Source organism: Phocoena sinus, chromosome 16 (assembly GCF_008692025.1).
Source record: "Phocoena sinus isolate mPhoSin1 chromosome 16, mPhoSin1.pri, whole genome shotgun sequence".
Lineage (NCBI taxonomy): Eukaryota > Metazoa > Chordata > Mammalia > Artiodactyla > Phocoenidae > Phocoena > Phocoena sinus.
The window spans coordinates 23,784,684-23,798,494 of record NC_045778.1 but is presented as its reverse complement, the minus strand read 5'-3'; the positions used below and the strand labels follow the sequence as shown (position 1 = coordinate 23,798,494).

At 54.8% G+C, this 13,811-nt stretch overlaps 1 protein-coding gene across 1 annotated transcript in view; it reads right to left on the bottom strand.

The window, feature by feature from the left end:
• LOC116741928 (cadherin-23-like) overlaps positions 1 to 13,811 on the bottom strand; it is a 334,451-nt gene that overhangs the window by 102,713 nt on the left and 217,927 nt on the right. The gene's annotated exons all lie outside the window — the stretch shown is intronic.

Genomic DNA, 13,811 nt, shown 5'->3' with positions numbered 1-13,811 from the left:
CGGTCAGTCAAAGGGTATGGAGACAGAGAAGGAGCCGGGAAGGAGGAAGAAGGAACCAGAGAGAAAATGGTGAGAACCGAGGTCAGAGTAACAGAAAGGGGCCGAGCTGGACCCCAGGAGCACACCCAGCTCCAGAGGAACAGTCCCCTTTACATCTGCTGGGCCATATCCTCTGGGGTGCCGAGGAGGGGTGGGTGTGTGTGGGGTGTGCACGCACGTGCTGGGGTGTGGGGAGGTCTGTGCAGCCCCACATCCCGAGGAGGGTGAGGGACACAGAAGAAGAGGTGCAGGGGCACAAAGTGAGGCGGGCAGGGGTTCCTGTATCCGTGAGCTCCCTCTGTCCTCACCCAGAGGGAGGTGGGGATGGTCAAAGGCTGGGAGAGGAGGGGCCACGTCCCTCTATCCTACTCCCAGGAGCCTGGACAGAACCCCTGCAGGAAATGACCCCAAGCATTGCTATGTTTTAATTTTCTTAACATAGAAAATGTTAACGACGTGATAAACAGACTCGGAAAGTCTTCACACAGTTCATGCAAAAGTGTAAAGGGCACACAACCGACTCCCTTTCCCTGCTGCCCCTCCCTACCCTTTGAGAGCCTTCCCCGGAGACAACCATACCCCAATCCCTGGATCTCTTTCCCCAGAAAATCCATGCACGTAAGAGCATTGTGTATCTACGCCTCCCCTCTTCGACACAAACAGTAGCATGCTCTACACACTGCTGTGTTGGACTTTTTCCACTTAAAACTATATCCCGAAACTTGTTTCACAATTGTTCAGATAGCTGACGATACGAACAATCACACAGCAAACATTCACTGGATGCCTACTCTTTGCCAGACACAGGTCAGAATCACCAGAGAATAACCTTCTGTACTTGCTGTTGGGAGCCCCTGAGGTAGTGCAAAGCCACATCAGAGCAGGCACACAGGAGGTGCTCAGATGCGAAGGGGCTTCAGCAGCTTTTCCTCACCCGTTACTCTGTTCGATCCTCTTCCCATGGGCCACACGGTGGAGATGAAGGAATACTGGAGCTTGGAAACCCCTCCAGAGGAAATGGAATTCACAGAGGTTGGCGGCAGAGTGAGGATAAGAGCCCAGGCCCAGCTCCCAGGCTGGGGTGCCCTCCACACTGAGGGAAACAGAGTCAGGGTCTGATGTGGGTGTCCCCCAACTGCAGCTCCAGGGCACGGGGTGGGGGTGGGGGGCATGTACTGAAGTTCCACCCAGCAATACGAGTGAGCTGAGCAAACCAAGACGGCATCACTGAGCACTCCAAGGCCGAATCTAAGAGGACGCCAGCAGAGGAGGCTGCCCCAAGAGGAGTTGTTCTACAAATGAAGGAAGGGAAAACGCACTCCAGGTGGAGGAAGTGGCTTTAAACATGAAGTTCTCGGGCCTTAGCGTGTATCAGAATCACCTGGAGGCTTGGTAAACTACCAATTGCCGTCCTCCCCCAGGAATATCTGATTCAGTAGATCTGGGGTGGATCTGTGAATTTGCATTTCTAACAAGTTCCAGGTGATGCGGACACTGCTGCTGGTCTGAGACCACCCTTTGAGAACCACCGGCCTAAGCAAGGCACGCAGTGAAGAATAATTGATGATGAGGCAGACAAGTGAGCTGATTACAAAGGGTCCATGTACAGAAGCTGGGGAGATTGTTGGGGTATTGGGAGGCTTTGCGGCTCTCCTGGAGTTCCTCTGCAGGCGCCATCTGGAGGGCTCCAGCATGACACTGCTTCCGTGAGCAGTAGGGAGCCACTCTAGGCTCTGGAGCATGGGAACACTGGGGTTAAAAAAGGAAGGTGGGGCTTCCCTGGTGGCGCAGTGGTTGAGAGTCCGCCTGCCAATGCAGGGGACATGGGTTCGAGCCCTAGGTGCGGGAAGATCCCCCATGTCGCAGAGCAACCAAGCCCGTGCGCCACAACTACTGAAGCCCACGCGCCTAGAGCCTGTGCTCCCCAACCAAATAAGCTACAGCAACGAGAAGCCTGTGCATCACAACGAAAAATAGCCCCTGCTCGCCACAACTAGAGAAAGCCCGCGTGCAGCAACGAAGACCCAATGCATCCAAGAATAAACTAATTAATTAAAAAAACAACCCACCTGGGGCGCTTTAAAATACCCCCATGCCTAGGCTGCACCCCAGACCAAGGAAATTAGACTTGGGGTGGAGGAGACAAGACATCAGGATTTTATAACGCTCTTCAGGTTACTCGTTCTAATGTGCACCCAAGGATGAGAACTACTCGGGGACAGCAGTGCTTCTCTCTGAGTGTTCTACAGGAACGGGTAGCATCACAATCACCTAGGAACTTGTTAGAAATGCAGATTTGGCGGTCACTCTCAGGTTTACCAAATCAGAAACCCTGGGGGTGGGGCTCAGCACTGTTTTAACAAGCCCTCCAGGTGTTCTGATGCACGCTGAAGTTGGAGAATCACCGGGACCGAGCGAGGCTGGGGGTGAGGGAGTACGCAGGCAGAGGGACTGAGGGGACGCCTGGGAATGTGGTGCTAGCTCAGTCAGATGCAGGATGAGCGCCTGGCCAAGCCGGAGCACTGGGTTGCCTACCTCCTCTCCACCCCAGGGCCTCTTGGCCCCTTCATATGAGATCTCTGGGTCTCAACGAGTGAGGTCAGCTCCCTTCTCGCTGATCTGCCGCCAGGGGCTGGAAGTTCACTAGGCTTGACACTGTAGCTGTCAGGACCCCGCATATGGCTGTCCTGAGACCCCAGAGCCACCTCCGGCTAAATTCCCTCAAATGCTCAGCCTGCCCCTTTCAGAACCTGCCCGGAGGGCTAATTCCCGCTGGGACTCGGCTTGTGACTGTTAATCCCTTGAGATGTGTGTGTGGGATTATTACCCAGTTCATTAAGTTGGTGCAAAACCCCTATTAACTGCAGCCCTCAGCCCAGAGCCTTCTAAAACAGCAGCTTCCATTTACCAAGCCTCTACCGTGTGCTTCATACCTTAACCAAAATTTTCACATCTCAGTGACGTCAGCATCAGTCCACCCTTTTTACAGAGAAGGAAACTGAGGCCAGAGAGGGTAACTTGTTCAAGATGCATAGCTGCCAGTGAAGGATTCAAACTCGGGTTAGTACTGACTCCTACAGAGTCCAAGCACTTCATCACCTCTCTCTCCTGGCCTCCTGCGTGTCGCCCCCTCTACAGAACGCTGCTCCTCATGTGTGCAAAGAACTGCAAAGAACTGGCATCAGATGACACTGGAAGACCCTTCCTACCTTCACTAAATGCCAGGAGCGAGGCCCAAGGGGCAAAGCGCGCCTCTGCCAAGATCAGGGAGCCAGGTGGAGGGCAGGGGAGCCCGGGCTGTAGGAGGGTGCCGCCCTGCTCCTCTGGGTCCTGTGTCCTCCACGCCCTTGTTCCTTGCAGCCCATTCGGGGGTGGGGAGCGGAGTGCGCGCTGCTTAGTGGGGCGGGGAGGGAGGGGGGAGGGGGGAGAGGCAGGAGGCCCTCTTGGAGCTGTCGAGGGGCAATTTTGTTGGGAAAGGAGATAAAGAGGAACATCAAAAGGATCCCAGTGTGTGTGGAGAGGAGCCCAGTGGATTAAATTCTCTTCCAGCCAGGAGAGGCGATGAGAAGGTTGATAGCCGGCAGCCGCGGGTCCCAGAGCCGAGCTGCAGCGCCGGCCCCTCCCCGCACCGGGCTGGGTGCCGGCTGGCTGCCCGTGGGGCTGCGACAGTTTGGCTTTCTTTATTTATTGGAGGGGAGGGACGCATGAAATCACTCCTCACTCTTCCCGCCCCGTGCAGCGAGCTACGCTTTGCTCCTGGTGACTGAAGTCTTGGCACCACCGTCCCCTACCCCGTGGAGGGCAGCACACCAGCCCCCAGCCCAAGGTATAGGCCGCTGCCAGCAGGGGCTGCCTCCCCAGCCTCGACTCCCCAAAGCTCCCCTCCCACTCCTGGAAGTGGAGAGGTGGCCTTGAGGGCGGTCAGAGCAGACCTTGCCCGGCAAGGACGTTCCTGCCTAGCATCTTTGCAGCTCCCACAGCCAATACTGGCTCCGTGACTGACCCAGTGTTGTTTTTCAACTATGTATTGAGAGGTTATTATGTGCTGGGTCCTCTGCAACTGTTAGCTCACTGAGCGCTCACAACAACCCTGGCAGGGTCCCGGGTGGCGTTCACACTGGTTAACAACTGCCGTATGCAGGGCCCTTCCCTCCTCTTGGGGAGCAGATTCCACCCTGTCAGGCCATTAGGCTTGCTTGGAGGTGTCCTGGGTGCTCTCAGAGCCTGCACCTGACTTCTCACTGGATATGGCTTCCCCCAGTCATCCCCTGTGGTCTTGGGCCACTGGCACTTCCCTCTGCAGGTGACCTGGTCCCCCAAAGGGAGGAAGGCCTGACGCAGCCCCCAGACTCCTTCCCCGGATGTGAGACCTGCAGGTGCCTTCCTCATCCTGCTGACTCTTGCCTGGTTCTCCCCACCCTGAGGCACCTCCCTGCTGATGGTGGTACCAGTTTGCCCCTTAGAGACGCTCATCTCCCTCCACTGTTGGTCAGGGTAGTGGCCGGGTTGGTGACCCAGTGGTGTAATGCAGTGGAGAGAACGGGGTTCAGGGCTGGGAAACAGGCTCTGCTGCTTCCTAGCTGTGTGACCTTGGGCAACGCACCTCCACTCCTGGAGCCTCAATTACTTCCTCTGTGAAGTGGGGAGAATAAAGCATACCCCACAGGACTAGGCAGCAGTGTTGTCTCTTTGCTTCACCAGGTTTTGGTGCATGACTTGTGGGTTATGTTTTCTTGCCTAAGACAGGAGGCTCCCTGATGGCAGGAGCCTTGCGTGTGTTTTTCCTTTGTACCCAAATGCTAGGGGACCCTCACCCCACCCTATGAACCACCATGTGCCCTGGAGGGGACCTTAATTCCTTTCAATAGAAGAGGAAGGACCAGGGTCACGTGCATGTGGAGGGGACTAGGGACTCTGCAGTGTTGTGAACCAAGACGAAGAAGGCCCAGGGACCCCCAGAGGTACCCAGAGAGCTCTGTGGGCTGGTGGGACACCCTTAGCTCAAGGTGGGAATGGGGCTGGGGACCTGGAATGCGGAGATGGGCCCACAGAGTCAGTTCCACCCTCGCAGAAGCCCTGTCCAAAATTCAAGCCAGCCAGGGAAGAGCCCTCTGACCAGTGATTCCAAGGTGTGAGGCCCTAAGCTTCAGTGGTGGCTAAAAGCACAGGCTTTGGAGTTAGACCTGAGTCCAGATGCGGGTACTACCCTTTCCAGCTGTGTGATTTTTGCACAATTTTATCTCCTTGAACCTCAACTTCCTCACCTGCAAAATGGGAAGAATGAAGCCTACCTGACAGGGCTATTGTGGGAGAGCAGCAACATATTAGTAAAGTGCTTGGGGTGGAGTAAATGCTCAGTAAAGGAGAGTGGTTATTGTTCTGGAAGGGAAGGGAGGGAGAGAGGTACCCCTGGGGAGGGGCTGATTTCTAGACCTTGGCTTGGCCAGGAATGAGAGGGGCAGGCAGAGAAGGACAAAGGCTTGGATGTGTGCAGGGGTGAGGGGACCCCCCATCCTGGGCAGGGGGCCCTAGGCCTCCCTCCCTCTTCCACTGTGCCCTGTTGGTCTAATCCATGCTATTGAATGGCAGAAAATCAAAAGTCCACGGAAGATGTATTCTTCCTCACTCCTTTGCCCATCCTTTCACTTAACTAACTCCAGTCAGACATGCCCAAGTGAACTTGGCAGGGGGCCGGCCTCTCCTCACCCCTTCACTTCAAAACTTGCTGCTTCTTTCCCCAGCCCCACACTTAAGGGGGGCACCAAGTTGCTCTGGCCCCGCCTGCCTGCCCAGGGCAGCTGTCCTACACCCACTGCGCAGGCTGCCCACTGTGAAGTCGGAGTCCAGGGGACGATGGGGAGAAGCCCTGCACTGTCATTGCCTCCACCCCCTGACTCCGCCTCAGTCCCCAGGGACCTGCCAAGCTTCAGAGTCTGGGAGAGCTGATGCTGGCACATCCCCATTAATTTCTGGGTGAACGGCCACCTTCTGTCTCCTTGTGTTCCTCCCACCCCTTCCAGTTACTGGGCACGGCGTCCCAACTCCAGAGACCCAGCAAAGCCCATGTCACATGGTGGTAGCTCAGCTCTGCTGGGTCTTCTTCTTCTGCATCCCAGGCTTGCCTGGCTCAGAGCCTCAGCTTCTCCACCCTGGGAGTGGGCCAACTCTCAGGCCTGAATCAGAGATGGTGGGCACTGCCCCTGGTTGACCAACTGTCCCAGTTGGCCTGGGCCTGGGAGGGTTCCCAGGATGCAGCAGGGTGAAGGACAGCCCTCATTTCAGGCTCTCAGTCCACCTACACCCCCTTCCCAAGCTCCTCTGTGGTTTAGACCCTTGAACAGAGTGAGCCTGAGGTCAGGAACCAGGGATCTGCGGTTTTCTCTGGATCCGCCATTCCTCTCTGGGGCAGGACCTTTTATCTCTCTGGGCCTCAGTTCCCTGATCTGCAAAATGGGAAGCTCGGACTGGGTGATTCTCTAAGGGCCCGTTAACACCTGCTGTGCTCTTTCAAACTGCTTTTCGCACTTGCTCTGTCCACTCCTCTCTCCGAGGCTTCTCTGATCCTTCTCTCTCTCCCCTTCCCTCCCTCTCCATCTTTTCTCTCTTCTCCTTTTCCTTTTATCCCTCTTCTCCCTGTTTTCTTCCCCCTCCCCTCTCCCCTTTCCCTTTTCATTTTCTCCCTCCTTTACCTTCGACCTCCAACTCTTCCTCTCTCCCTCCTCCTCCTCCCCCCATCGCCCTTCCTCTGCTTCCCCCTCCTCCAACCCTCTCTTCAGCAGACCTGGCCCTCCTCTCCCCAGGTTATCTGTTGAATTCCACACACTTCCACACACGCCTGCACAGACAGGATCAATCCAAGGCTGCCTTGCCTTCAGCTTATCTCTGCTCCAAATAATTGATTTTCCCTCTTTAAGAGTAATTTGTTGGTGAATTCCATGTATTGCAAAAACCCCTGTGAAATCTAATTCAATCCTATTGGCACCTGGCACTTTAGAGAAAGAATACTAGAGAGCTGTCAGTTCCATCACTAGCAGACGTGTGTATTATTCATCTACAGAAGAGACCCAGAGGTGGGCAGGTGCTCCTCACCTGCGCGTGCACACCTCCCCCCCTTCCTCTCTCCCTCCAGAGGGATCGGGTCTGTCAGCCCTGCAGCCAGCCCCAGCTCTTCTGGGAAATGAATTACAATGTGCATTGGGTACATGCATTAAGGTAAATGAGGGACAGGTGCTTTCAAATTGTTTTCCTAATTTGCAGCCCATTACCCTAGTGCACTATGGGGATCTCACCCAGCTACACCTGTCAGCTTGTTTCTTTCCTTGCCCCTCTCCCCACCCCTTCTGTCCCTGGGTGCTGAGTCCCAACTCCAGGGACCCAGCAAAGCCCATGTCAAGCGGGGGTAGCTCAGCTCTGCTGTCTCTTTCTCTTCTGTGTTCCAGGCCTGTCTGGTTCAGAGCCTTGGAGTGGGCCCCCTCTCAAGCCTGCATCGTTGATGATGGGCACTGCTCCTGGTTGACCAGCTGTCCCAGTTTGCCTGAGACTGAGAGGGTTCCTGAGATGTGGGCTTAAAGTGCTAAAACCTTGGCAATCTCGGGCATATTAGGATAACAGGGCCCCAACTCTATGATGAGAGTCTGAGAGCCCAGCAGGGGCCGGCTGGCACCACTGTCCAGGTGTGGAGGTCATGCGCTGGGTGTGGAAAACAAGGAGTCTAAGCATCTAGTTCCAACCACACCAGGCCCTGTGTCCCATAGGTGCTTCCCAAAGTCTGAGCTGGCTTCAGAGGCTCAAACCCCCAAGCAGCTCACACACAGGAGCTGGTCCTTACCAATGAGGAGGGTGCCCAGCGGACTAGCAGCTTTTGCTCAGCCTTGGTGACCATGGCTCTGGGTGAGTTCCGTCTGGGGGTCACAGGTGCCACCTATGTCCACTAGATACAGCAAAGCTAACTGTACCCACCCCTAGAGATGGAACCAGTCGCTCTGGCCTCATTTCTATGCCCCAAGCAAAAAGCCATTTCATCCAAATCTTTAGGCTACCCTGGACTTCTAGGGACCTGAGCAATCAGCCCAGTGGGTACTTACTGAAACAAAGTGGCTTCAGGGCGTACCTGTCAGGAGGGCTGGGCTCCACTTAATAGTGCCCGTGGGTGTGGCTGAAGGGCAAGCTTTATGTGGAAAGCCCAGGCCCACACATGCAGAGACTGCTGCCCAGGCCAGAGGCACTGGACTGGTACCTCCACGAGCAAAGGGCAGAGGGACCATGTGGGATTCATGAGGCCCGAGCTCTTAATTCCGGAACAGTATGCTCCACCCCACAAGACCCCAAGGGAGCCAGGCCATGGCCGCCTCATCCTTTCCTCCCTCTCTCCCGCACGGGGCCCTGTTAGAAGGCACCTGTCCTAAGTGGAAAGCTTAAGGATTTCTTCCTTGTGGCCCGGCCTCCCAGCACGGGCGGCCACTTTTCTAACATTAAAGTCTGCCATTCTGGTCAGAATCTGCCAACTTGGACGTCACCCTCACACCTGGCTTCAATCCCCTTTCTCACTCCACTGGCAAACTCTGCACCCGAGTTTTGGCTGGGGTTGGGGCAGTGGGCGAAAGTGTAAGTGTACTCAGAGCTGCAGGGAGGAGAGGCCAAAATGCAGGAAGAAAGGGTGTGCATCCCAGTCTGCCCCGAGGCCAGAATCTTCCTGCCCCTCCCTCCGGGGGTCCCTTCTGCAGAAGATCACAAGGACTGATGGGCAGGGCCACAGCAGGAGGACAGGGAGCCTGGCTGTGCTGGCGGAGGGGGTGTCCAGCCTCTGCTTCCTGGCTGGGCCCTCTAGGGGCCTCGGCCTCGGGGCAGGGAGGGGCAGGGTGCAGAGCTGGGAGTGGGCCTTGCCCTGAGCAGCCGCCTGGCTCTGTCCATTTACCATGCTAAAACTATTTCCCTGTTCCCACAGAGAGAGAAATGTGGCAAGGCAAAGAAATCTCCACGCCTTATGGAAATCAGGAGGGGGGCTCTGCCTGCCTGCGCTAATCACACCACTCTATGTTCCTCTGCCTCTCCAAGAGCGAGTCCACCTTCCCCATGCCTCTGGGTGGCAGGGAGGGGGCGGAGAGGGATCCCATTGCCTCAAGAGGCTTGGCGGAGGGGGGCCAGGTAGAATTCAAGACTATTTAGAGGCCATGACCCTGGGTGTCCTGGGAGCCAGGGCGGAGTGGATGATTTCACCTCCTTCCTGCTCCTAGCCCTCTGCTGGGTGGAGCTGCCCAGACCTGGGGCCCCTTCCCTGAGAACAAAGGCACCACAAATGCCCTAAGGAAAGGGTCCTAGGCTGGGACAGGGCACTGGGCTCCAGGCAGATGGGTGACCATGCCTGATGACAGAGTCACTCAGCTGCCCTTGGGCATCCCGAAGTCAAACCCGGGCACAGCTGCCCAGGTTTGCAAAGAGCCCTGCCTACATGACCCATGCCATGCCTTCCCAGGCACACAGGTATTGGCCACATAGTATCTGTGGTTAAACAGACAAAGCAATACAGGCATGAGTGAATGAGCTGCATGTATGTATCTGTGAATGTGTGGGTGTGAGAAAAAATCAGAAGATAGAGACAGTGGGAAGGGGGGCAGGAGAGGGACGATCTGATTCAAAGAAAAGCTAAGAAAGATAAACAGAGAGAGGCTCGGAGAGAGAACAGGCAAGGGTGGTGGAGGGCATTCAGATGAAGAACTAAGTTGAGGGAATGATGAAACCAGGAGCCTGGCCATGTCCAGCAGAGTGGTGGCAGATGGTGACAGCTGCCATCTTTTCCTCCATCTAGCCGCTTCCCTTGCCTGCCGTTGCGGAGCACAGGCTCCGGATGCGCAGGCTCAGCGGCCATGGCTCACGGGCCCAGCCGCTCCGCGGCATGTGGGATCTTCCTGGACCGGGGCATGAACCCGTGTCCCCTGCATTGGCAGGCGGACTCTCAACCACTGCACCACCAGGGAAGCCCTCGCCTGCCCTTTTGAGCTTCTGCCACTTCCACCTCTGGTATTCCAAACCCTAGCCTCACTCCAACCCTCATCTTTTTCACGGACCCCACATCCAGCCCTTGCCCATTTGCGCTCTCTGCCATCACCCTGTCCTCTTTCTCCTTCTGTCCAGATTAATCAACCTAAAGCACATCTCTGAGGGTATCACTCATACTCAAGAACTGTCGATGATGGCTCCTGACTGCCTGCTGAATTAGGTTCAAACTCATGGTGGCATTCATGGCCCTAGAGCCTACCCTTCTCCCTTATAGGGGGGTGGTATTATATATTTGTTGAATTAAATGACAGTGGAGAGAAGGATGGTGCTATCTGAGCATAAAAGTCCATCAGTGGTGCTATTTATGCTGGTACCTTTCACGTCATCTTTTTTGGGGGGATGTGGGTGGAAAGGTCTTCAATAATATAAATTTTCAGAAATTTTATAATTAACATGCAGTGAAATTGACATTTTGGGGTATACAGTTCTACGCATCTTAGAATATATAGCTTTGCATTCCCCCATCACAAACAGGATGCAGAACAGGTCCACCCCCACCCCAAACTCCCTTGTGCTATCCCTTTCCGGTCACCCCTCTCTTACCCCTAACCCCTAGTAACCACTGATGGGTTCTTTGTCACTAGAGTTTTGTCTTTTGAGAATGTCATAGAATCACACAGGACGTCTGTCGCCTTTGAGACTGGCTGCTTTCACTCAGCAGAATGCCTTTCAGATCCATTCGATTCTCACTTCACCTTGTGGCCTGCTTATTTAAGCACAGTCCCGTTCCTATAGGATGAGTTAGCATATCTGCACGGACTGCAGAGCTAGGGAAGGAAAGTCCTGTATCCCTCTAAGGGCTGGGCCAAGCCGGTGTACTAGGGAGGGCTTTGAAGGTGGGCGGGAGAAGAGGGTTAAGTGGATTTAAAAAAACAAACAAACAAACAAAAAGCCTGGTGGACCTACTCAGTAAATGTCAGTGGATTTGGACCTTCCCTAATGAGGGTAATTAAGAGTCCTTATGCTGAGAACAGAAAAGTAAATACTGATATGTATGCTAATTGGGGACTACTGAGAGATGTTCAGGCGGCTGCCTCCTGTCTCCCCCCCACTGTTCGTTCTCCTGGCCTTCAGTGCTGCCTCTTGGCCTTCCTCCTCCCTCAGGGGTGGCTCCTTCTCAGTGTCTTTGCTGGTTCGTCCTCATCTTCCCTAACATGAACACTGAGGTGCCCTCAGCCCCCAGCCCTGCTCTCTGCTCTTACCCACACCCCTTTCCTTGGGTGAGCCTGGTTAGACCCACGGCTTTAACTACAACCCAGACGCTGGCAACGCTCCCATTTTCCCCTCCAGCCTGGACCCACATAGTGTGGCTGGAGCCTCCTTGGCTCGAGAAGCTCCTGTCGGATTTCTAGGATCTCAGAGAGCCAGCTGACGTCATGCTGGTAGCTCGAGATAGGCCATGGTAGGAGTATGTACACCATAGAGATCACCAAGTGCTACATGTTAGGGTCCTCCAACCTCAGAGCCACTTGCTGGGCGTTTACCAGCACACCCCCTCTGTCTTCTCGGCATTTCCACTTGAATGTCTAACGAGCATGTCAAACCTAACATGTTGAAAGCTAAGCCACGGATTCCACCTTCCCCTCACCAAAGCTACTGCTTCACTATCTCAGGAAGTAAGAACTCCAGTTTCCTAACTGCTCAAGTCAAACAGCTCGTGCAGTCATTCTCAAGGACCCCCATCACCCCAGCAAATCCTCTCCCTTCAAAACATGCCCAGGAGGTGACCACGCCCCACCCCTGCACACACCTCTCGGCCCACTTACTGCCCTCACCTCCTAGGAATGGTCCTGCCCTTCATTGTCTATGGACCTAGGCAGCCAGTGCATCCTTAAAGTTTTTTAATTGAGATAAAATTCATCATTTTAGCCATCTTTTTTGTTTTTGTTTTTTTTTTTTTTTTTTGCAGTACGTAGGCCTCTCCCGTTGCGGAGCACAGGCTCCGGACGCACAGGCTCAGCGGCCATGGCTCACGGGCCCAGCCACTCCGCGGCATGTGGGATCTTCCCGGACCGGGGCACGAACCCGTGTCCCCTGCAACGGCAAGCGGACTCTCAACCACTGGGCCACCAGGGAAGCCCATTTTAGCCATCTTAATGTGTACGATTCAGTGGTTTTGAGTGTATTCACCATGTTGTACAACCACCACCTGTATCTAGTTCTAAAACAGTTTTATCATCCCCAAAGGAAATCCTGTACCACGAGCAGTCCCTCCTCATTCCCGTTCCCTCCAGCCCCTGCGACCACCAGTGTGCCTTCTGTCTCTATGGATCTGCCTGTTCGGGACATTTCATGTAAATGGAATCACCCACGATGTGGCTTTTTGTGTCTGGCTTCTTTCACCTAGCATCCTGCTTTCTAGGTTCATCTGTGTTGCACCATGGATCAGAACTTCATTACTGTGACAGCTGAATAATATTCCACTGTACGGAGAGAGCACATTTGTTTATCTACTCATCAGGTGGTGGGCATTCGGGTTGTTTCCAGAGACTGTCCTTTTGAAACTCTGGTCTGATCAAGTGCCTTGTTCCCTGCTCACTATCATCTTCCTGCCTCCGAAAGCAGAGCCTCAGAAACAGCCAGGCCTGTCTGCCCTCCCCCAGCCCACGGGCCTCCTCGTGGCTTCCTCGACGTGCAGGCACACTCCTGCCTCAGAGCCACCAGGCCGGCTGCTCCCTCTGCCTGGCATGCTCTTCCTCCAAGTAGCCACACAGCTCACCCGCCACTTCACTGAGGTCTCTCCTCAAACGTCATCTTATTGGAGAGACTTCCTCTAACCCCTTCTCCTCCCAAGCACTCCCTTAGGCCCCTCACTCTGCTTTATATTTTCTCCATGGCTCTCATCACCACTTGACATAATATACATCGATTTGTCTCTTTAGCCTTCCACTGCTGGCACATACACCGCCCGAGGGCTGGACTTCGCCTGTGTGTTCACTTACGAACAGTGCCTAGAAGAGCATGTGGCACGCAGTAGGTGCTCAACAAATACCTGCTGAATAAAGGAATGATTCCCGCCTCCCACTCAATGCAAGAGGCCCTCTAGGGCATCTCTTTCCTCTGGCACCCGGCCTGCTCCCCTGCGTGCTTCACTAGCTGCTTGTTGTGTATCGCTGGCCCTGCTCTGTGACCTCACGTGGAAGGTTCCTCTCTAAATTCGTTGTGCTCAAGTGAGAAGAGCAGAGGTACCTGCTGCCTGTTGACACTAGGCTCAGGGCCCTTGTCAGGACAGAGGAGAGGGAAATACACTCTTCTCTGCACCGAAACATCCTTCCAACTTGGGATGTAAACATATGACAACACTGATCTCGAAAACTTCTCTCACTCCCAATTCCTTTTTCAAATTCAATGGAGAAGCTAAGGTCTGGAGAGGAAGGAGGAAACGTCTGCCCTAGGCCTTCGTGGACAGAATGACAACACAGCCATGAAACCTTGCCTTGCATCGAAAGCCTCCTACCTGCCTCCCGGCCCATCCCTGCACCATTCTCCCCGCTCAGGGGACAGAGGCAGCAGGAGCCCAGGAAAGCAGGGGAGGATGCTCCCCGGCCTCCTCGGTGGCCGGCCCTCCCCAAGGCTGCTCCGCAGGGCTCTGCACTCCCTGTGCCTTTCTGATGAGGATGTTTCACAGCCCACGGTCACGGTGACGGGGTGGGATACACAGGCACAGCTCCTAGCTGAGCTCTGCTTATCCCTACCCTTCAAGACGGGGATGAACA